This window comes from Globicephala melas, chromosome 3, assembly GCF_963455315.2.
Source record: "Globicephala melas chromosome 3, mGloMel1.2, whole genome shotgun sequence".
Lineage (NCBI taxonomy): Eukaryota > Metazoa > Chordata > Mammalia > Artiodactyla > Delphinidae > Globicephala > Globicephala melas.
In genome coordinates this window covers 115,777,641-115,801,944 of record NC_083316.1, presented here as the reverse complement: position 1 = coordinate 115,801,944, position 24,304 = coordinate 115,777,641, and the positions used below count along the sequence as shown (strand labels likewise).

Genomic DNA, 24,304 nt, shown 5'->3' with positions numbered 1-24,304 from the left:
TGAGTAAAGCCAAGTAGTATACATTTTTATACAAACATTCTTTTTTTTTTTAACTTTTTAAAAAATAAATATATTTATTTTATTTATTTATTTTTGGCTGCATTGGGTCTTCATTGCTGCGTGCGGGCTTTCTCTAGTTGCAGTGAGCAGGGGCTACTCTTCGTTTCGGTGCACAGGCTTCTCATTTCAGTGGCTTCTCTTGTTGTGGAGCATGGGCTCTAGGCACGCAGGCTTCAGTAGCTGTGGCACGTGGGCTCAGTAGTTGTGGCTCGCGGGCCCTAGAGCTCAGGCTCAGTATTTGTGGCACACGGGCTTAGTTGCTTTGCAGCATGTGGGATCTTCCTGGACCAGGGCTTGAACCCATGTACCCTGCGTTGGCAGGTGGACTCTTAACCACTGCGCCACCAGGGAAGCCCTATACATGTATTCTTCATGGTGCTTTGATACTCATAAGAATTTGATTAAAGGATAGATGTATAAATGGATGGATATATAGATGTATGAATCAAAAAAATGAATGAATGAATGACTAAAAAGATGGATAGATTATTGGATGTATATATGAATCAAGAAAGAGATGGAAGTTGATATTACTACTATGCATTCCAGTTTTTCATGATAGAAACTGGGTGGTGGCGGTCTCATTCTTGATTCCTTTCACACTTTCTTCTCCCACATTCAGTCAACCACTAAGTTCTGCCAATTTTACATCTCAAATACCTCTTAAATCCTTTTCCTGTTTTTTAGTCCAACTGCTGTTGCCCTAGAGCAGGCTCTCTTCATCTCTTGCCTGGATGCTGCTATGGCCTCCTAAGTCATCTGCCTTCAGCCTGTTCCTGCCCCCAACACCATCCACGTTCCAGCCAGAGGGCTCATATAAAATACGACTTTGCCCGTGTCACTCCTCTGCTTAAACCTTCAGAGTAAAGTCAAAAATCCTTAGCACCTACAATGACACGAACATTGGCCCTCTCTCTAGCCTCTCCTCTGCCGTTCTTTACCTTGCACTGATTTGTATGCCTCTGAAATATCAAACTGCTGGTAGTTCCCACCAGGGATCATGCTGCTTCCCTGTTCTGTCCTTTGCTTATACTAGTCCCCCCTGCCTGGAATGCCCTTTCCTCACAATCCATAGCTCAAAATTCTTACCTGTTTCAATGTGGAAAGCATGTAACTTTGTAGTTGTGATTATGCTTATTAGCAGGCCCAAGAATAGAGAGCGAAATTTAAGGAGAGTTGTGCAAGTGAGAGTAAATTGATCTTTAAATTTTGTGCTCTAGGTAGCTCACTTAACTCACCCTTTTCCCTGTCCTCATCTCTTCTCCTAGATTGGGAGCGTCTTGAGGGTAAGAACTTTGTCTTTTATTCCTATAATCCCTAGCACAGTGGCAGGTGCTCAGTAAATGTGGGAAGGAGGAAGGATGAGTTAGAGGTCCACTGCCTGGGCCTTCAAATCCAGACTCTGTCTCTTACTAGTATGGGAATTTGAACAAGTTCCTCTCTGTTCCTCAGTTTCCTTATCTGTTGAAAAGAAATAATAATAATATCTCCATTATAGAATTGTTTTTCCATATTAAGGGAAATTATCCATTTCATCAAAATTTAAAATTGATTGACCTAAAATTCTTTACAGTATTCTGTTATGATTTAAAATTTTCTACTATATTTACCGCTATGTCCCCTTTAAATTTTTTTGATATTGTTTATGCCTTCTCTTTTTCTTGATTGAGCTTATCAAAAGTTTTTATTGATCTTCTATAGTATCTCTATTTCCTAATTTGTTAAAATTTGGTTTTGTGTTGTGATTTCTTCTTCCTACTCTCTTTTGGATTAGTGTGTTCTTTTTTCATTTCTTGAGTTGGATGCTTTTTTCCAGCTTTTGCTTTTTTTATATAAGCATTTAAATCCACACATTTACCTTTAAGTATCACATTATCTGCTTCCCACAGCTAATTTTAATTTCTAAATATCTTTATTTATTTATTTATTTTTTGGCGGTACGCGGGCCTCTTACTGTTGTGGCCTCTCCCGTTGCGGAGCACAGGCTCCGGACGATCAGGCTCAGCGGCCGTGACTCATGGGCCCAGCCGCTCCGCGGCATGTTGGGATCTTCCCAGACCAGGGCACGAACCCGTGTCCCCTGCATCGGCAGGCGGACTCTCAACCACTGTACCACCAGGGAAGCCCTAAATATCTTCATTTTGATTTAATTTTTGTCCCATGAGTCTAGAAGCATTTCCAAATGCATGGGACCCTTGTTATCTTTTTGTTGTTAAGTTCTATTTTGATTAAAGAAAGTGGTTTATTGATTTTCAAAAATATCTGATGAGATGTACTCTTCTGTCTAGTATGTGATCAGTTTTTTAGATGTTCCATAGGTGCTTGAAAGGATAATCATTGGCTGCCTCATAGGGTATTGTGAAGATAAATATTAGACAATACCTATAAAGCCCTTAAAACAATACTCAGCACTTAGATCTGGAGAAGTAGTGGCTCCCATTGTTTTTTTTTTTTAAATTAAAAAAAATTATTTATTTTTTGGCTGTATTGGGTCTTTGTTGCTGTGCACGGGCTTTCTCTAGTTGCAGCGAGTGGGGGCTACTCTTCATTGCAGTGCACGGGCTTCTCATTGTGGTGGCTTCTTTTGTTGTGAAGCACAGGCTCTAGGCACACGGGCTTCAGTAGTTGTGGTGTGGGGTCTCAGTAGTTGTGGCTTGCAGGCTCTAGAGTGCAGGCTCAGTAGTTGTGGCACACAGGCTTAGTTGCTCCACAGCATGTGGGATCTTCCCGGACCAGGGCTTGAACCCGTGACCCCTGCATTGGCAGGCGGATTCTTAACCACTGTGCCACCAGGGAAGTCCCCCATTGTTGTTTTGTTGTTATTGTTGGTGGGTGACAGTCTTAGCTGTTGCTCTGTGTGTCACTAGGTGCCCTGGGAATTAGGGAAATTGAACCCTTTCCTGCAAGTCAGTGCTCTACAATTAAGTATCTGCATTGGCTATAGGCTCGATTAATTTTTGACACACACAGAAAACACCACTCAGCTCATTATAGTAGAAACAGTTCAGAGTTTGAGTCAGACTGACATGCACTGGGGGTCCCGGCATGGCCCCTCACTAGCTGTGTGACACTTCCCCTCCCCCAAAATCCTCTTTCCTTACTTGAGTATGATCTTGGACTTGCAGGGTTGTTCGGAAGATTAGGTTAAATGCTTTCAGCATAGGGCTGGATAAAAAGTAAACCTTTGAGGGCTTCCCTGGTGGTGCAGTGGTTGCGAATCTGCCTGCCGATGCAGGGGACACAGGTTCGTGCCCCGGTCCGCGAAGATCCCACATGCTGCGTAGCGGCTGGGCCCGTGAGCCATGGCCGCTGAGCCTTCGCGTCCGGAACCTGTGCTCTGCAATGGGAGAGGCCACAACAGTGAGAGGCCCGCGTACCACAAAAAAAAAAAAAAAAAAAAGAGAGAGAGAAAGTAGACCTTTGATAGTGTTGGTTTCTTTTCCTTTCCTTCTACTGAGCCTGCAAGGAGAGAGAGGAAGGGAAGTTAGAGCTGTAAGGTTACAGCTGTCTCCACTCTCCTTTCCAGGACTTCTCTCCTTAGAAAGCCTAATTTTCATCCATGCAAGGCTGCGCTTCTCTGATGCTCCTCCCTAGGGAGCAGCTTGAAACCAGCCTTACTGAGGGAGAGGGAAGAATAAGGGAAGAGGATGTTGACATATGCAAATCAGCACCCAGCCTCCTGCCAAATTAGTGTGACACCTGCTTGGGTAGAATTTTCCTTTTATCTCCTATCCGGAGCGGGCCAATTAATTTTTCAGGCTACCAGTTATCCCATAGATAACAGCTCCTCAGACCCTCAGTGAGAGCAGGGTCAACCTCCTTGGCTGCCACACAAACTTGGGATTTTGCCTTTGCCCTTTCTAGGGTCCCCAGGTAGGCTGAACGTCTCAGGGACATCTCTGTCTTGCCCTCAGCTTTTGCTTCACTTCCCTCAACACTGACTTTGACCTTTCCTACTTTCTCTCCTTTAAGCCTCAGTCCCAGTGTGCAAAATGGGTTGGTTGGTTTTCCTACTTTGAATCCAAGGAAAAGGAGGCACGAAACACATGGAGGGCAGAGCCAAAGGGGGCAGAATAAGGGAAGCCTGGACAGGGGTGTTTCAAAAACAGTCTCAGACAGAGAATTCCCTGGCGGTCCAATGGTTGGGACTCTTTGCTTCCACTGCTCAGGGCATGGGTTCAATCCCTGGTTTGATTGGGGAATCCCTGGGGAACTGAGATCGCGCGGCCAAAAAAAAAAAAAGAAACCTCAGACAGAGATAGTCACTTTGCCTCCATTCTCGCCACTTCCTTTAGTCCCTTTGCCTCCTGTCATCCTGTCATTTCATCCCTCCCATTCTATTTCCCATACATAGCTCGGACAACGTTCATTTACTCTGCTCCTGTCTCGAGGCTACCAGAGAAAACCACAGAACTGTGCTCATTGGCTCCAGGGTCTGATTTCCAGTCGTGATCAGGCCTCCAATGTCCCTTGGTTATCTTTTTTGTTTTTTTAAAAATCTATCTATCTATTTATTTATTTATTGGCTGCATTGGGTCTTTGTTGCTGTGCACAGGCTTTCTCTATTTGCAGTGAGCGGGGGCTACTCTTTGTTGTGGTGCGCTGGCTTCTCGTTGTCATGGCTTCTCTTGTTGTGGAGCACTGGCTCTAGGCGCTCAGGCTTCAATAGTTGTGTCATGTGGGCTCAGTAGTTGTGATGCATGGGCTTAGTTGCTCCGTGGCGTGTGAGATCTTCCTGGGCCAGGGCATGAACCCGTGTCCCTTGCATTGGCAGGCAGATTCTTAACCACTGCACCACCAGGGAAGCCCCCTTGGTTATCTTTGTAATCATCCCCAGCCCTTGATCTCTTTCATTCTTCTGCTATGGGTATTTGGGCTTGTTTCCAGTTTCAGCTGTTATGAATAAGGCTACTATGGATATTCTCATACACTTCTTTTTGTGGACATATATTTTTCTTTTTCCTGGGTAAATATCTAGGAGTGGAATTGTAGGTTATAGGGTAGGTGTATATGTGTATGTTTAACTTTATAAGAAAGTGCCAACAACTTTCCAAAATGGTGTACCAGTGGGGCCCTTATTAAAAAGCAAGATCCCTGTGCTCTGTGCTGGACTTACTGAATCAGAATATTCCAGGAATAAAGGAGAGACAGCTGTATTTTTAGAAAGCTCCTTCTGTAATTTTAATGCAGCTAGTTCATTAATTGGCATTTGGAAACCCCTGGACAGCACTAAGAATCTTTACTTTCTTGTTTTTCATTCCCTCCTCAGTAAATGTAATTCTGGCTTCCATGTTCACCATGTGTCATGCTTGTAAATAATGAAATAGTTGACTAACAGTGATTTAAGAAGTAAGAACATTTATTTATCTCGTATAACAAGAAATCCAGAGGTAAGTAGCTTCAGGTTTGGGTAATTTCACCTCTCAGTAATACCATCAAGGGTCCAGGCTTTGGAGTTCCCTGGTGGTCCAGTGGTTAGGATTCGGTGCTTTCACTGCTGTGGCCCTGGGTTCAATGCCTGGTTGGGGAACTAAGATCACACACACATACACACAGACAGAAACACACACACAAAGATCCAGGCTTTTCTCATTTGCCTTCCTCAGGGTGTTTGTTCCATTCTTGAGCTTGTCCCCCCCACAGTCCTAAGATGGCTGCCACAGCTCTGAACAGCATGAGCTCATATACAACTTTCAAGGCAGGAAAGGAAGGGGTTGAAGATATATATTGTATTGAAAAGGAAAATCTTTTCCATAAGCTTCTAGGCTTATTCCCAAGTCCCTTTGCCCAGAACTAGGTCACTTGTCTATCCTTGGGTTTAAAGGAGTGGGGGAAGGTATACTGAGAAATTATCCAGCCTCCCCTTTAGTGGGAGGTAGTCCTTGTAAGTAGGGAAGGAGGGTGGGAAAATAGCTTTGGGGTAAATAATTAACAGTATCTCCCACAAGACCTCACTACAACTGCTCTTTTGGTCACCTTAATTGCTAGATCCAATGACTTCTCTCCAGTTTTCCTTGTACTTGACCTCTCTGTGATGTTCTACATTGCTGGCTCCCTCTTTCTTGAAGCTCTTCTTTTTTTTTTTTTGTGGTACGCAGGCCTCTCACTGTTGTGGCTTCTCCCGTTGCAGAGCACAGGCTCCGGGCGCGCAGGCTCAGCGGCCATGGCTCACGGGCCCAGCCGCTCCGCGGCATGTGGAATCCTCCCGAACCGGGGCGCGAACCCATGTCCCCTGCATCGGCAGGCGGACTGTCAACCACTGTGCCACCAGGGAAGCCCGTTGAAGCTCTTCTTTTGTTTTCTGCTACATCTCTCTACATCTCACTTCTCCTTAGACTCCTGTCCATTACCTTTCTCCTCTTTTTGGTTGGCATCACCCTGGGTTTTTAACCAGACCCTGTCTGGGTACCTCTGAGCTTCTAAACCAAGCAATCCACCCTAACCATGTGACTAAGACCTAATGAGAGCTGTTTGTGGCCTACCCCTTGAATCTTTGTATTTGGCCATGGGCTTCCTTTCCCCCCTATAGTCGTGATTCTCCCTCTGCTATCTATCTCTGGCTCTTCTCTCCCTTACAGAGCTATTGCTCTTGATAAGGTTCTTTACTTAAGGACAGAACTTTTTTTTAAGTTATTTATAACTTCCCATAGGGTAGGTCCTGGAACTGAAGGGCCCATTGTTTTCAAACACTCCTGGGGTTTTCAAATAGAAGTTGAATTGCTCCACAAAATTAAGACATGATGTATTTGGAGTCCCAGAGTTTAAAAGATCAAGAAGAGAGACACTAGAGTCAGTTGAGAGCTGGGTGATGGAAGAGTTGAGAAGGACCTTCAACTTATGGCTGCATAAGAGAATTTGGATAGACATGTCTAGACCTGATTTTTCAAGTGAAACCATGTAGGTTGTGACCCCTCTCTGTGACTGCACAAATTTTTATGTAAAATTTCTGAAGCTACCATGTAAGTGTTGTGACTTGATTTCAGACAGACATCAGTGAGGGGGCCAAGGTTTATGAGGCTGGCATTGTGGACAGCGCCACATCTGAGTCACACCCAGACTATTGAAGTCTCTCTCTGATCTCTTAGCCTCTGACCTGAAACTGCTTCCAGCCCACCCTCCATGTAGCTGTCAGAAAGAACTAAGACACAAACCTAGGTCATTTTCTTGTGGGATCTTACCCTGACCATGGATTGAACCCTGTGCCCTGTGTAGTGGGAGCACAGTCTTAACCACTGGACCGCCAGGGAAGTCCGCTTTAATCTTTTTTAAAATTTATTTTTCTTTAATTATTTGGCTGCACTGGGTCTTAATTGCGGCTCGAGGGATCTTTGTTGCTGCTTGCGGGATCTTTAGTGGTGTGTGGAATTTTTAGTTGCAGCATGCGGGATCTTTTAGTTCTGGCATGTGGAATCTTTAGTTGCAGCATGTGAACACTTAGTTGCGGCATGTGGGATCTAGTTCCCAGACCAGGGATCGAACTGGGACCCCTGCATTGGGAGCGTGGAGTCTTAGCCCCTGGACTACCAGGGAAGTCCCCTGCTTAAATCTTTTAATGACTCTCTAGTTAGTGTTTTTCAAACCTGGGGCTCATGTATCACTGTGGATGTATTCTCAGGGGTCTTCAGTACCCTTTAAGAAATGTATTATTTGGGACTTCCCTGGTGGTCCAGTGATTGAGAATCCGCCTTCCAATGCAGGGGACGCGGGTTCAATCCCTGGTCAGGGAACTAAGATCCCACGTGCCACGGGCAACTAAGCCCACATGCTCTAAAGCTTTCACGCCACAACTAGAGAGCTAGCATGCCACAACTACTGAGCCCTGTGCTGCAATGTAAGGTCCCGCATGCCGCAACGAAGATCCTGCATGCCACAACTGAGACCCGATGCAGCCAAATAAATGAATAAATATTAAAAAAAGAAATGTATTATTTAATTTCGGGATTAATTTTTTTAAATGTAAGCATAGTCTGTAATACCCAGATGACTACCTTATAGCCAAACACTTTGAGATTTTTGTGTTGGTTTGCACTTGTATTTATTGATTGGGTTGGTGAGAAGTGATCTTCTGAAATGACAGCATTTAATTTTTTAAAAAATTAATTAATTAATTAATTTGTCTGCGTTGGGTCTTCATTGCTGTGTGCGGGCTTTCTCTAGTTGTGGCGAGTGGGGGCTACTCTTCATTGCAGTGCGTGGGCTTCTCATTGCAGTGGCTTCTCTTGTTGTGGAGCATGGGCTCTAGGTGTGTGGGCTTCAGTAGTTGTGGCACACAGGCTCAGTAGTTGTGGCTCATGGGCTCTAGAGTGCAGGCTCAGTAGTTGTGGCACACGGGCTTAGTTGCTCTGTAGCATGTGGGATCTTCCTGGACCAGGGCTCAAATCCATGTCCCCTGCATTGGCAGGCAGATTCTTAGCCACTATGCCACCAGGGAAGTCCCCAGCATTTAATTTTTAATGCTGTAATTATTTTTATCTCATTGTTCAAAGATATATCCTCAGCACCCAGAACAGTGTCTGGTACATTGTAGGTGTTCAGTAAAGATTTGTTGAATAAATGAATGAAGGAAGCATCTCAAACTGGTTTCTGATATCCTTGGGGATTCGCTACAGTTTGAGATCTCCTTAGCATGGCACGTGAGGCTCTTCACAATCAAGCTAGGAATACTCGACTGGTAATTTACCAGACAGTCTGGGCAGGATGTGGAGGCATAGTCCTTTTTAGAAAATAAAAAAGCAAAAGTATAAAGGATTTATGTACATTCTGACAGGGCAGACATGATATGCAAATTACTTGCAAATATAATGCAGATGGCATGCAACTCCTCATGCAAATGAGTGTCCTGTCTTTGGAAACAACTGCTGGAGCATTCACTAATTTGTCTGTGATACTGGCAGTAAATCTTTTAAGGGCTTAGGATGCAAGTTGCTTTGGTGGGGATGTGTGTATACTGGGGAGGAGGAGATGGTGGGAGGAAGTCTCTTAAATGTCAGTGCGGTGCTGTAAGCCTGAAGCTTAGTATGAAGCTTAATACAGTATGCAGCTTAATATGAAGTTATTCTTCCATGATATTCCAAAGACTGGCTTTTTGGATTCGGCAGAGGGTGTGGGGGCAATGAAATGCAACTCCTTGTACCCTTTCAACTCTTTGGCAACCTCACATCTTCTGTCCCACCCATCTCACACTGCCCAAGCTCTGGTCTACTGGAGCAGAGAGTCAGAAATCCCTGGCCTCAGGTCCTCACCATGAGGACTGCAGAAGAGCCTATGATAAGAGCTCTTGTAAATCATGTCTGAGGGAGGTTAATGTGGTGGGAGGATGTGGTGTTCTGCATTTCCTAATCTCATGACAAGAAAAATTTAGCTGAATTTCTGCTAGACCTATTTGAAAAAGATGGTTGGTTACAAGAAGCATGGGGGCTTTCTGAGAAATATTGCTGCTTAATTTCAATGCCAATGATGCAGTATCTCACTAAGTTGGAAGCTTACTTGGAAATCTAAAGGAAAAAAATGTCAACTGTGATTTTTTTCATTATAAAACCTGTTCTTCCCTGTTCCTGATGTAAAAGGAAATTTTTGGTTACACAGACTCTTCTACAATGATTATAACAATGTTGGGCAAATGAAATAAAAGAGCCTCTAGTAGATACACTTTGAAATAACTCAAAATCTGTTTTTTCTCTGACACTTTGCTTTGCAATCAGAACTGGGTTCAAATTCCCACCTTCTGGATACACAAACTTGGCAACTTACTCAACTTTTCTGAGGCTCAGTTTCCTCATATGTAAAATAGGAATAATAGTAGAAACCTCATGAAGTTGCTAGCAGGGTTAAATGAGATAATGCATGTACTTAGCACAGTGCCTGGGTCATAGTAAGCATTCAGTAAAGTAGTTATTTGCAGTGGTCATCTGTGGATTTGCTGCCTCGAGTCCATTCACCCTGCATCTGCTATCCGTTCCACATTTCCTTCTGGTGAAACATCATTCTCTCCTCAGTCCGTGTTGTTCTAGTGAAACTGACTCCACCCTCAGCACCAGGAGTAGAGCCCGTGACTTAGGTTTAAACCAATCAGACGATTCCATCCTCCAGGCCACAGTGATTGATTAAAAAATGGGGCCATACATGGAGTTACCATATGATCCAGCAATTCTACTCCTAGGTGTATACCCAAGGGAATTTAAAACAGGTCTTCAAATAAAAATTTGTATAGGAATGTTCATAGCAGCATTATTCATAACAATGAAAAATGGAAACAACCCAAATGTCCATAATGTGATGAGTGGATAAATAAAATGTTGGTATATTCATACAAGGGTAATATTATTCAGCCATAAAAAGGAATGAAGTACTAATTCATGGTACAACATGGATGAAACTTGAAAACATTGTGCTAAGTGAAAGAAGACAGGCCATATGTTATATGATTCCATTTATATGAAATATGCAGAATAGGCAAAGCTACAGGGATGGAAAGTACACTAGTGACTGCCAGGGATTGGAGGAAGGGAGAATGGGGATGATTGCTAATGGGTCTGGGGTTTCTCTTTGAGGTGCTGAAAATGTTTTGGAATTAGATAGTGGTGATAATTGTACAACATTGTGAGTATGCTAAAAACTACTGAATTTCATACTTTAAAAGGATGAATTTTTAGTAAATGAATTATGTCAATTAAAAAAATACTAAACTTGGGACTTCCCTGGTGGTCCAGTGGTTAAGATTACACCCTTCCACTGCTGGGACTGCAGGTTCCATCCCTGGTTGGGGAAGTCCCTCATGCCGCGTGGTGCAGCCAAAAAAGTGCCCCCCAAAACAAAAAACACTAAACTTAAAAAATAAGGGCACATGACTCAAGCAGGCCAATGAGAGCCAATAAGACTCAATCCAATTACTTAGAGCTATAAGGGTAGCAAACTAGTTTCCCTCTTGCAGGTCTCCAACTTGAGAGAATACAGGGTCTGAATGTGCTGACCTGTCTTGCTTTGTGTAGAGCCTGAGACTGAATTATCCCACCCAGGTGATAGTAGAGCCAAGCCATGGAAAGATCAAGACCTGGTTATACATTGGAGTTTGTCTGTGACCTTCCTGGTTTTAGGACTGAAAGTCCTGTGTCCCATGTTGGTCACCCTAGTTGGAGCTCTAAACCTACCTCTGCTTGACACTCAGGACTCTGCCTGTAGACTCTCCACGTACGTGAGTCAATAAATTCCCTTTTTGTTTTAGCAAGTGTCATGGGTTGGGTTTTCCAGAGGCAGGAACTGAGACTGGGTTCAGGGTTCCAGATGTTCATAGGGAACAATACCTATGAAAGGCAGGAGGCAGAAGAAGATTGGGTGGAGGAAGAAGTCCTTCGCCAATCCAAGAGAGAGCTCTGGAACTAGTATTGCCCTTCAGAGAGTCCCACACTGAACCAAAATGCTGGGCCCACTATATGCTTCTTTGTTTCTTTTCACCTGCAAACTTATAGTCATCCTTCAAGTCTCAGTCTAAATGTTACCTTTCGGGGGGAGTCCTTTCCTGGAGCCATCAGTGTTGTTAAAGTCCCATGGCATTTAGAGCATATGCAGCAATCTGATTAACTAGTAATTGTTTTTTTGTTTTATGTTGTCTTCCTCGCAGTCTTCTAGCTTCATGAAGGAAGGGACTGTTCTGGCTAGCTATTTCTAGGTAACAAACTACCCCAAACCTTAGTGGCCTAAAGCAGAGGTTGGCATAGCAGGACCCATGTGCCACATCCAGCCTACCACCTGTTTTTTTGGTTGTTGTTTTTAAATTAATTAATTAATTTATTTATTTTTGGCTGCACTGGGTCTTCGTTGCTGTGCGGGTTTTCTGTAGTTGCGGCGAGTGGGGGCTACTCTTTGTTGCGGTGCGCAGGCTTCTCATTGCGGTGGCTTCTCTTGTTGCGGAACACGGGCTCTAGGCACGTGGGCTTCAGTAGTTGTGGCACATGGGCTTCAGTAGTTGCGGCTCACAGGCTCTAGAATGCAGGCTCAGTAGTTGTGGTGCACAACTACTGAGTTGTGGGCTTAGTTGCTTTGCGGCATGTGGGATCCTCCTGGACCAGGGCTCGAACCCGTATCCTCTGCATTGGCAGGTGGATTCTTAATCACTGCACCACACCTGTTTTTATATAACTGAAAAATTAAGAACTTTTTTCACATTTTTAAGCGGTTGTAAAAGAAACCCCCTAAACAAGAACAATATGTGACAGAGTTGGTACGTGGCCCACAAAGCCTAAAGTATTTACTATCTGGCCCTTTATAGAAGAGGTTTGCCAAAACAACCATTCTGTTACATCTCATGATTTTGTGCAACAGGACTTCAGAAAGGGTTTGGTTGGATGATTCTTCTGCTCTATGTGATGTTGACTGGCACCGCTCATCGGCACTCAGTTAGAAATTGGTCTGGTCTAGAGGGTCCAAGAAGGCTTCACTCATATGTCTGGTACCTTGGCAAGTCAGCTGGAAGCCTGGGCTCACCTGGGCCCCTTTCCATACTGTCCCTCCCTCAGAGTGATTGGACTTATGAAAGAGTGGCTCAGGTATCCAAAAAACCAAAATGGAAACTCTGAAAGATGGGGCTTATAATTGAAGAGTGTCACTTCTTCTGTACTCCATTGGTCAAAGCAGTCACAGGCCAACCCAGATTCAAAGGGAGGGGAAATATAACCCACCTCTGAATGACAGGAGTGCAAAAAAGTTGAGGCTTTCTTTAATTTACTTGAGGACTAAGTCAGCTCACTCACCATATATGGCCAGCTCTTAGCATACCACCTGGCTTATGAACTCAATAAATTTGTTAACTAATGGATATACTCTGGTAGATAAAAGCTGACCTATTTGTAATATGAAAATATTAGATTTGCAGCTAGATCAAAGCTGAGGTCTAACTGGACTCTCAGAAGCACTCCATTCCACATGTTCCATGGGTCATCTCTACCATGCCGCATCTCTCAGAGTATTTGAACTTCAGTTTCCTTTTTGGTTAATGAGGGACAATGTATCCTGCATCTCACAGGATTCCTATGAGAATTAAATGGTATAATGAATGCAAGAAAGTGATATAAACTGTAAAGTTCTGTTTAACATTAGGTTGTCATTATTATCATTGTTCCCCAGGATGAGGAGTGGACAAGGCCAGAGCCCCTAGATCCCCAGCCCTGGAGAAGGACCCCTTAACCTTACCCCACTCTTCAGCTCTTACCCCTACCAGTTCCTGAGGAACACACATTAGGAGGGTTCCCATGGCTGTGCAGTCCTGTTCTAGCCAGGGAAGATTTATTTCCCCACAGTGGCTCTAATGATGGTTCGATGGGTCTCATAATTCCATAATGATCTTGGTGCCAATGCCTCCCACCCTGGGCGTCTCTGCAGAGGCTGTGGGGAAATGGGAAGCCACACTAGGTAAACAAATAAGAATGATTAGTTGCATGTGACCAGCCCCTTGACACCTGAGCTGGCCTGTTGTGTGCTCCAACATATGGACTAATGAAGACACTGCTGAGAAAAACCACATTCAACTTGTCACTCTAACCCAGCTCAGAAAATGCAGTATTCTTTTCCCCAGAAGAACCCCCTTGAAACCCTCTGTCCCAGAGACACTGCCATACCTTTCGTTTTTTTGTGTCTCATTTTTGACTGGAAGGAGGATTTGTCTGCCTTAGTAATACCTCTTGTAACCTTTCTGCAAAAGCTCCTATAGAGTCTGGGCATGATGTATAATATGTGTGTAATATGTGTACGTCTGAGAGTGTGATAATTACTTAGAATATAAGTAGGGATATAAAGCTGGATCCCCTGTGTGAGTCTATAAGTACCCACATGTGTATATGTGTGTGATTTAACTTTGCCCAGCTTCTAGCACAACATCTGTGTAGCCAACAGGCATGGAAAAGAATAGTAATAGCTAAGAACTATTCAGCACTTACTGTGCCAGGCACCGGGCTGAATGCTTTATATATATTATCCCATTTAATCTCCATAACAATTACTGAGGTGAGTACTAATATTATCTCCTTTTTACAAATAAGGAAACACACCTCTAACATTGCTTAAAGTTAAAGCAACTTGCTTAGCTAGTGAGGGGCAGTCAGGACTTAAAACGTCTGTCCAATTTCAAAGCCTGTTCTTACACTGCTCTACAATCCCAATTCTAGGCTCTCTGCTGACAACGATATTGGATTTGATGATCCAACGTCCTGTGACGTGCCACATGGCAAGCCTTATTCTCCACGTGTGATCTCCCAAAGCTTTGGTGCTTGGGGACCTTTATTAGGGACAATGTCAGAGGAGAGAAGGGTTCAACCAATAGAGTACGGCAGAAATAATGCTACGTGACTTCTGAGGCTAGATCGTAAAAATACCATGCATCTTAATGCTTGGTTCTCTTGGGATGCTCATTCTTGGAAACCAGCCACTAAGTTGTGAGGAGGCCAAGCAGATCCTGGGAGAGGCCACTTGTCAGTGTCTTGGCTGACAGCCCCAGCTGAGGTCCCAGCTGACAGCCAGCGGCAACTGCCAGCCATGTGAGTGAGAACCATGCCTTAGTTGAGCCACGCCAGTGGACAGTACATAGAGCAGAGTCTATTCTTCCCTGCCAAGCCCTGCCCAAATTGCTAAATAAATGACTGTGGATGCTTTGTTATGCGGCTGTAGCTGTCTGCTCTGTGTTCCTGTGATTCAGTGCCTTTGTGGGTGCCCATAGACAGTACATTTGTGTCAAATGTCTGTGTACATGAGTAGGTGTGTGGTTGAAGGTGTTTCTGGAGACAGAATCATGGTTCTTGGGGTTTAGCTTTGGCCTCAGTGGGAGCTGTTTGGTGAGAACCCTTTGAATTTTTTTTTTTTTTCAGTATGCGGGCCTGTCACTGTTGTGGCGTCTCCTGTTGCGGAGCACAGGCTCTGGACGCGCAGGCTCAGCGGCCATGGCTCACGGGCCCAGCCACTCCGCGGCATGTGCGATCTTCCTGGACCGGGGCACGAACCTGTGTCCCCTGCATCGGCAGGTGGACTCGCAACCACTGCACCACCAGGGAAGCCCAACCCTTTGAATCTTGTCTGTCTTCTGAGTCTCTTCTTTTGAGTGCTTTCCCTTTGAACCAGAGAGGCCTGTTTAGCTGAAAGCAAGTGCGGCTTAAATTTACTTACCTTTTTCTGGCCAAAACGCCCTGGAGATGCCAAAGCCTTCTAGCAGGTGGAAGGCTGCCATCCAGAGGCCTCACATCCCTTTCTCAGGGGCTGAAAACACTGTTTTTAAAATTCTCCTTTTCTGCTACTGAGGCCTTCAGAAATGCACCTGAGTAAAGCACAGACACTGGGGTCGTTGATGTCTCCTGGGTTAGAGAGACCTAGAATTCCTGACTGGCACCAAGGAAGCTGCTGATGGGCTCAAGTGTGCCCAGTCCCAGGGCAGAGGTCATCTCATCTTTGCCCTGCCTTAGCTGCTGCCACCTACTCCATCTGAGTGCAGCACAGGTAGTAGAGGACCCTGGTTCAGACGGCCAGTTCCTCTTGGTCTCCTTGGCAGTGCCCCTCAGCTTTTTTTTTTTTTTTGCGGTACGCGGGCCTCTCACTGTTGTGACCTCTCCCGTTGCGGAGCACAGGCTCCGGACGTGCAGGCTCAGTGGCCATGGCTCATGGGCCCAGCCACTCCGTGGCATGTGGGATCTTCCTGGACCGGGGCACGAACCTGTGTCCCCGGCATCGGCAGGTGGACTCTCAACCACTGCGCCACCAGGGAAGTCCCTCCTCTCAGCTTCTTGCTATCAGCTTCTTGCTTCTTCCATGTTGGCAGCTCGATTTAGCTTTTCTGGGACCGCAGAGAGCTCTCTCTAGCTTCACAGTCCTGCCCTTGCACTGACTCTCAGCCTCTCAAGACCTCTAAAGCACTGTTTCTAACAGAGCTTTTAGCGGTGATGGAAATGTTTCATAATCTGCACTGTCTAATATGGTAGACGTTAGCCACATGTGGCTCTTGAGCACTTGAAATGTGACTGGTGTGACTAAGGAACTGAGCTTAAAATTTTATTTAATTTTAATTAATTTCAATCTAAATACTGCATGTGGCTATTGGCTACTGTGTTGAACAGCACAGCTCTGAAGAGTTCAGAGAGAAGAGTTTTTCTTTTATTTGTAAAATGGGGATAAAAATTGGCCCCATCTGCCTCATAGGGCTGTCTGAAGCAAACAAGATGATGAATGTGAAAAAGTTTTATTCACATAAGGGATCTGGAAAGATAGACAGAAGTGTGAACTTATAGCTCTTTGTTAAAATTTCTGTTTTATGGCCCTTGCTGGACTGTGTTGATTTGATCTGTTTACATTTCTGTGTCTCTCATCTGACTCTGAGCTCTTTAAGGGTAAGAACAGGTGGGATAGTATCAGAGATGTATCCTCACCGCATGTAGCACAGTACTCATGTTCAAGTAAATAAAATGTCTGGAGTTCAGAAGTGATTCCTGGCAGCAGGATTTAAAGTGTATGGTGAGGAACTTCCCTGGTGGCGCAGTGGTTAAGACTCTCCATGCTCCCAATGCAGGGGGCCCGGGTTCGATCCCTGGCCAGGGAACTAGATCCCACATGCACGTCGCAACTAAGAGTTTGTATGCCACAGCTAAGGAGCCCACCTGCTGCAACTAAGACCTGCTGCAACCAAATAAATAAATTAATTAAATAAATTAAAAAAAATAAAGTGTATGGTGAGAGCTGGGATTGGGGGGTACACACAGAGGAGGGGGCAGGACAATGGGGTGGTGAGACAGAGAGCTAGGGCTCCGGCTCCCCACACTCAACATTCTAGGGCCATCCAGAGAGAGCAGGGAGCCAATTCCTGATGTCAGGAATGCTTTCACACAACTTGGTATCAGGCTTGTCAGAGATTAATTGGGAAAGTTTGATCAGAGGAGAAATGATCTATCCTCACATTTTGCTTGTTGAGGTAGGCCAGATCGATCATATAAATCTCTGCCTAGCCAGGGCTCTGGGTGGGTGCTGCTGTGGTTTCCTTTAATTGATGGTGGCAAGGTTGAAGGTGGTTCCCCAGGCTCTTTACCTTTCCAAGGTTTTGCTCTTCTGGGGAGTGAAAGAAGGAACTTGGAAGCTCTCCAACAGAGTTGTAAGGGACAGAAGGCTTTTTAGTTGTTGTTTACTTATTGAAAAGGAAATTTAAAACTTATTTCCGCTCAATTCCAAGAGTAATACAGGGAACAGAGAAGAGACCAACGTAATCCCACCACCCAATCTGATCCTTGGATTTCAAACTTTCCACCTTTACAGTGGTCCTCCTTGTTTGGGGGCCACAAGAGTAGAGTCAATCTGCTTAGGTCCAGCCCTGCACTCTGATTTTAGCAGCTCAATAGGCTTGAGCTTGGAGCTAGTTCCCCTGGGAAGGGGTTCTCAGTCAGGGCTTTTAGAGGTTTGGGGATTGGGGGGATACAGAATTTTCCTTCTGCACATATTTGAGCTGGTTAGATCTGTCCCAAGAAGGAAGCCAGGCTCCTGTGAGTGTTGGCAGCTCTGTGTCCAGCTGGACTCTTCTCTTGGCTCATGCGTTTAAGTATGAATTCTGAGATTTGAGTTATTCTATTTTTAAGCATCTTACTCTTGTAGTACTTTATTAATATCTTTTTTATAACTTGTGTCAGGCTCAGTTGTAATTTATATGTTCACTATGCAATGTACCACTGATGCAGTAAATACTTGTTGAACATTTATTATCTGTCCTCGTGGTACTAGGCAGTGACACAAACTAGAATTATTCCTGGGCCCAGCTATTCTCACCAGCCTCCTGGGTGTTCCATGGGAAAAGTGAGCTGTTCCCTGTCCTTTCCCACCCAGTCCCAGAGAAGTATCTTATGTAGGTTTTTCTAATAAAGTGGCACTACTCACTGAAGCCTAGGGGCTTGTTCTCTCTTCCCAGGCTACTAACCAAAGTTTGTTCATGGCTGTGAAGTCAATCTTCCATCTGCTTGGAGTAAACATAATCAAGAAAGTAGATTAACTGCTAGAAGCTCACATAATACATGGAAAAGGGAAAGGAACTAAACAGATAGGTTGATTGTTTGCTCTTATTGTTTAGATTATCCTTTCTCTGACTTAAATTCCCAGTTATAGCACTTTCAGACTGTATGAACTTGTATAAGTCTTTCAACCTCTTTGAGCCACAGCTTCCCCATCTATAAAAAGGGGGTGACGGCGCTGATCTTAAGAAGTTATGAGGGGCTTCCCTGGTGGCGCAATGGTTAAGAATCCGCCTGCCAATGCAGGGGACACGGGTTCGAGCCCTGGTCCAAGAAGATCCCACATGCCGCAGAGCAACTAAGCCCGTGCGCCACAACAACTGAGCCTGCGCCCTAGAGCCCACGAGCCACAACTACTGAAGGCCGCACGCCTAGAGCCCATGCTCCACAACGAGAGAAGCCATCGCAATGAGAAGCCTGTGCACTGCAACGAAGAGTAGCCCCCACTCGCCGCAACTAGAGAAAGTCCGCGTTCAGCAACAAAGATCCAACGCAGCCAAAAAAAAAAAAAAAGAAGTTATAAGAAGTAAATATAATGTATACACAACACCTGGCATATATAAATAAGCTATTCAGTGGTAGAACGGAATTAGAGCTGATGGTGACTTTTATTTTTAAAATAATTAGTCGTTTTCAATTCACACATTACATAAGTATATAAAGTAGGTGACTTGCTGGTGCCCTATTCTGCATAAATTTTCTAAGGACTGTTTATTGCTTCAGACTTCTTACTGCTTTATCCCTACTGAGTCACACCAGTTTGATTTTTTACTCCCTACCACCTCTGGTTTCTTTTTAGCAGCACTATGCAGCTTGTGGGAATTTTAGTTCCTCAACCAGGAAACCCACGTACCCTGCAGTGGAAGCCCGGAGTCTTAACCCCCTGGACCACCAGGGCAGTCTCACCTCTAACTTCTTTCTGATGATCTTTCCGCTAGAAAGAAGTTAAGCTCTGGTTTAGGAGCAGAACTAGGCCCGCGGGTACCTCACGCTGGCGGAGGGATACTGGGGTAAATAAGTTCCAGGAGGTTTGCTCAGATAGACGCTAGGGGGCGGGACTTAACAGAAGCCGGGAGGGGTGGGGCTGACAACTCCGAGTGCGGGAAAGGGAGTGAGGCGGCCGTACGCTGTCCGGCAGACGACAGTTGGGCGAGGAGGCGAGTGACATAATAGCCGCGCGCTCACGGCTTCTGACGGTGGCCGCTGCGTCTGCGTACAGGGAGCTGGTTGCCGCTGCGGCCGCCTGGAATTGTGGGGGTTGTGTCTGCCCCTCGGCTGCCGGGCGGGAAGCCGAAGGTAGGGGCGGTGAGGGCTGCCCGGCCCTGGGCCTGGGCTTGGGGCTCAGGGCGCTGCCCGGGTCTCCTCCTGCCAGAGGCCCCGGCGCCTTCCCGGCACTGTTGTGGGGTCCCTACATATCGCCCCCCCCCCAGTGTCTGCGAAGCGGGACGTACAAGGGGACTGTGGGCTCCTCACTGGTTTCCTCAGACCTGGCCTCTCAGCCCAAGGCTGCCTTCCCTACTTTTCCCTCTCAAAACGTCTCCCGTAACCCTGTTTAAAGGCCAGGAGATGAGGCAGTGGGCCTCCGAGACGGGCTTTTGGCTTCGCATCTGTTTTAGTTCCCTTCCCTGTTCCCTTTTCCCGGCCTCAGTTTCTGCATTTGTCCAGCTGCTCCAGTATTGACATTCTGGCGTCTTTTCACCATGTGGAATTGAGCCCTACCCGCGTCGTATTTCCACTCCTGTCTTGTGTTATCCTTTGCCCTGGTAGATGAAATACTTGCCTTTAAAGTAGGGGTTAGAGACTTGGGTGTGTTTCAGATCACCCAGAAGGTTGTGCATATCCCTGGGTTTTACTTACAGGAATTTCGGGTAAAGTGGGGCATGGGCACCTGCAATCCTTCCCAGGTGGTTCTGATTTAGGTGGTCCGGAAATCCTCGCTTTGAAATTCTCTGCCAAAGAAGGCAGGAGAAAATCATTTGAAATATGAGCCCCATGTGGGAAAAACAAGGAGTCAGGAAATGCTCAACACCTAAGAGGCCAGTGGGGGTTTCCTTTGCACTAGAGGAGCTAGAGGGCTGTTTGATGCCTTAAAAAATAATAATAATTTAAAAAATATGATTCATATGTAAGATCAATTTTCTAATATTTTTAAATGCTTGGCCTCGATTCAAGTCCAGCTGGCTTTCCGGCCTAAATAAAACAAAACAAAAAGGCAAACTGCTTTGGGGGATTGAGGGGGTTAGATTAAACCCAGACTAGGTAGGCAGGTAAGGAATGAATCCTCCATGTTTGCTAAGAGAAGAAATTGATTTTTATAAACACAGTGTTTGTTTTGACAGTGTGAAAGATGTGTTTTGTATCTGTGTGTGTTTTTAGCTCCCAACCTACCCAAGCTCTTTTCTTTTATGATAAAACTAGCCAAATTTGGAGATTGGATAGGATTTTGATGGGAGTCAGGACATGAGGATATTAGGATTGATGTTTGTTCAAAATGGATCAGGACTTGGTCTGTGGCTTCAGTTGAAAACATGGACCTTGGGTTTTAAAGGTGTTGCCACACCAGATTTATTTTTACCTTTCTTTTGGGTGTTTGGTGAATTTTATCAGCTAATTAATACATGTGCTGTTCTGATGAAATTGGCAACAGAAAAGACTTATTGCTCCCATTTTACAGACGATGGGAATGGGGAGTATGTTAGTAGGGATGTGGTAGCTCAGGAATGAGAAATTGCCTTGTCCTCTGATTCCTGCTTTCTTCACCTTTCCTGCTGTCTTTGAATAGGAGCTATTCTCTGCAGAGGCCAATTTTGAGCCCTGGTGTGTTTCATTGACAGGAGAAAAGGATAATGAAGTGAAACTGAAAGTTAAAAAAAAGGGTTTGAAATGAACATGCCAGAACTTAATTCTCACTGAGTCTTGTTCTCCTTTAGAATGGTATGTGTAGGTGCAAGTGGACGGGGTTGTGGGTGGCATCACTTAAGTGATATGGCCTTTGTTTTTTGTTTTTGTTTTTTTTGGCTGCACCACCCGGCATATGGGATTTTAGTTTCCTGACCAGGGATCGAACCTGTGTCCCCTGCATTGGAAGTGGAGTCTTAAACACTGGACTGCCAGGGAATTCCCATATAAAAAAAATTTTTTTTTTGATATGGCCTTTGTACAAAGTAGTTTTGAAAATCCAACTCTGACGGAGACATTTTTGAACCATATGAGAGATCAGTTTCATTAATACATGATACCATACTTTTTTTTTTTTAAAACCCAAATGGCATGGGTAAGCAGTCTTGTCCCTTGAGTTCAGATGAATTAACAGTTCATTTGAAGTGGACCTAGTGGTGAACGTGAGTTTTTTTTTTTTTGGCCACACGGCGTGGCTTGTGGGGTCTTAGTTCCCCTACCAGGGATTGCACCCGGGCCCTCGGCAGTGAAAGGGCAGAGTCCTAACCACTGGACTGCCAGGGAATTCCCTGAACATGAGTTTTTTTAAAAAAAATTTATTTATTTATTTTTGGCTGTGTTGGGTCTTCGTTGCTGCGCGCCGGCTTTCTCTAGTTGCGGCGAGCGGGGGCTACTCTTCGTTGCAGTGTGCGGGCTTCTCACTGTGGTGGTGGCTTCTCTTGTTGTGGAGCACGGGCTCTAGGTGTGCGGGCCTCAGTAGTTGTGGCGCACAGGCTTAGTAATTGCGGTGTGTGGGCTCTAGAGCGCAGGCTCAGTAGTTGTGGTGCACGGGCTTAGTTGCTCCATGGCATGTGGGATCTTCTCAGACTGGGACTCGAACCCGTGTCCCCTGTATTGGCAGGTGGATTCTTAACCACTGCGCTACCAGGCAAGCCCCTGAACATGAGTTTTGATTCTGAATCTATTTCTTATTAGCCATATGACCTTGGACAAGTTATTTCACCTCGTAGGGTTGGTTTTTCCAATGGATAAAAATGGGAATAATATTTTAAAGAGTGGTTAAATGAGGTAGTAATATGAAAGCTCTTGGGACATAGGAATGCAATAACTGTTTTCACCCTCAAAGAATGAAGATTTGCTATAAATGAGAATATTCAAAAAGACAGGAGCGTTTGTAAAGGCAAGTTGTGCCTTTTTCCATATAGGTGGATGCCTTCTAATTGTTATTTCATTTATGTTTGTGGATTCATGCTCAGACCTTCTCATCCTGCCTCCTGTCTTTTTCTTCATTCATTTTTTTTAACATCTTTATTGGAGTATAATTGCTTTATTTTACAATGTTGTGTTAGTTTCTGCTGTATAACAAAGTGAATCAGTTATATGTATACATATATCCCCATATCCCCTCCCTCTTGTGTCTCCCTCCCACCCTCCCTATCCCACCCCTCTAGGTGGTCACAGAGCATAGAACTGATCTCCCTGTGCTATGCGGCTGTTTCCCACTAGCTGTTTTACATTTGGTAGTGTATATATGTCCATGCCACTCTCTCACTTCGTCCCAGCTTACCCTTGCCCATGTCCTCAAGTCCATTCTGTATGTCTCCGTCTTTCTTCCTGTCCTGCCCCTAGGTTCTTCAGAGCCATTTTTTCTTTTAAGATTTCATATATGTGTTAGCATATGGTATTCTTTTTTCTTTTCTTTTCTTTTTTTTTATGGGGTGTAGATATTCTTACACCCGTTTTATAGTTTAGGAAATGTAGAGCCAGGGAGTGGTCTCAGTTAATGGTACTCATGATAGGGTTTTTTTTTTTTTGAATTTTATTTATTTTTTTATACAGCAGGTTCTTATTAGTCATCCATTTTATACACATCAGTGTATACATGTCAATCCCAATCTCCCAATTCGGTATTTGTTTTTCTCTTTCTGACTTCACTCTTTATAACAGACTCTGGGTCCATCCGCCTCACTACAGATAACTCAATTTCGTTTCTTTTTATGGCTGAGTAACATTCCATTGTATGTATGTGCCACATCTTCTTTATCCATTCATCTGTTGATGGACACTTAGGTTGCTTCCATGTCCTGGCTATTGTAAATAGAGCTGCAATGAACATTGTGGTACATGACTCTTTTTTTTTTTTTGCGGTACACAGGCCTCTCACTGTTGTGGCCTCTCCCGTTGCGGTGTGCAGGCTCTGGATGCGCAGGCTCAGGGGCCATGGCTCACGGGCTCAGCTGCTCTGCGGCATGTGGGATCTTCCTGGACCAGGGCACGAACCCATGTCCCCTGCATCGGCAGGCAGACTCTCAACCACTGCGCCACCAGGGAAGCCCACATGACTCTTTTTGAATTATGGTTTTCTCAGGGTATATGCCCAGTAGTGGGATTGCTGGGTTGTATGGTAGTTCTATTTTTCATTCATTTTCTGTCCTTTCCTGAGTGAAGCTGTGCTGTGGAGGCCATCTGCCAGTTTCTTGGAGTAAGCCTCTTTTCAGGAGAGCTAATCTGAACATTCTTACAATGCCAGCCCCTTGGTTGTGGATTGCTGGGGATTTTTCTCTGGGGCCTCAGCTGGTGCTTAGATCACGCTCTGTAGCACAGGAATCTCTAATGCCTGGATTTGGTGTCAATTTGGAGACCTGTCCTTGTGGAGCTAATCTTTTCTCTTTCTGAGCAAGGATGAATGCTTTATCCTTCTCTGAGTCGGCTTTAAGCTGCAAGCCTTAGTCTTCCATAACATAGAGCTTCTTATTTTAATTATAAGGAAGGAATATCCTGCCCTTTTCTTTTCTTTATTTACTTTCACCAAGGGTTTTACGGCTGAGTAGGGGAGGATAGCCTGTTGTCATTCAGGTGGGGCTGTCGGTAACCCCTGATTACTAGCTTCAACAGTAATTGAGTTTGTCTTTGGGATAAAAACCTCATAAAAGAGTCAGGCTGCTCAGGACACATGTGAAGAACCTGTCAGAATTTTCCTGATTTGTGAAGAGTTTACACCTGAAAACTTGTGTAAACCTGTAAATGTCCTCACTTGTGCAATTTTCTACCTTGGAGATAGTGAGAATCCAGGAGCAACTGAACTATGTTTAGCCCAGACTGATAGACAAGGGTGTGGTTATGATGGCTGGCCATGTCTGCCTTCATTCTCCTAATAGTGTCCTAGGCACTATTTGAGGCATTGAGAAGTGACTTAGTCAATTATGGGCTGCTATAACAGAATACTATAGATTGGGTGGTTTAAATAACAGTTATTTTCCACAGTTCTGGAGGCCGAAAGTGCAAGATTAGGGTGCCAGTATGACGAGATTCTTGAGGAAACTGGGTTG

The 24,304-nt window shown here is 44.8% G+C and overlaps 1 protein-coding gene across 4 annotated transcripts in view; it reads left to right on the top strand.

Annotated features, from left to right (window-relative positions):
* SIL1 (SIL1 nucleotide exchange factor) overlaps positions 1–24,304 on the top strand; it is a 296,914-nt gene that overhangs the window by 28,653 nt on the left and 243,957 nt on the right. The window contains exon 1 of one of the 4 annotated variants that reach the window (XM_030869478.2): positions 19,185–19,373. The exons of the other annotated variants lie outside the window; for them this stretch is intronic. The gene's annotated coding sequence lies outside the window, so the exon portion shown is untranslated. Of the gene's footprint in view, positions 1–19,184; positions 19,374–24,304 lie in introns of those variants that run through there. 4 annotated transcript variants of the gene reach the window in all.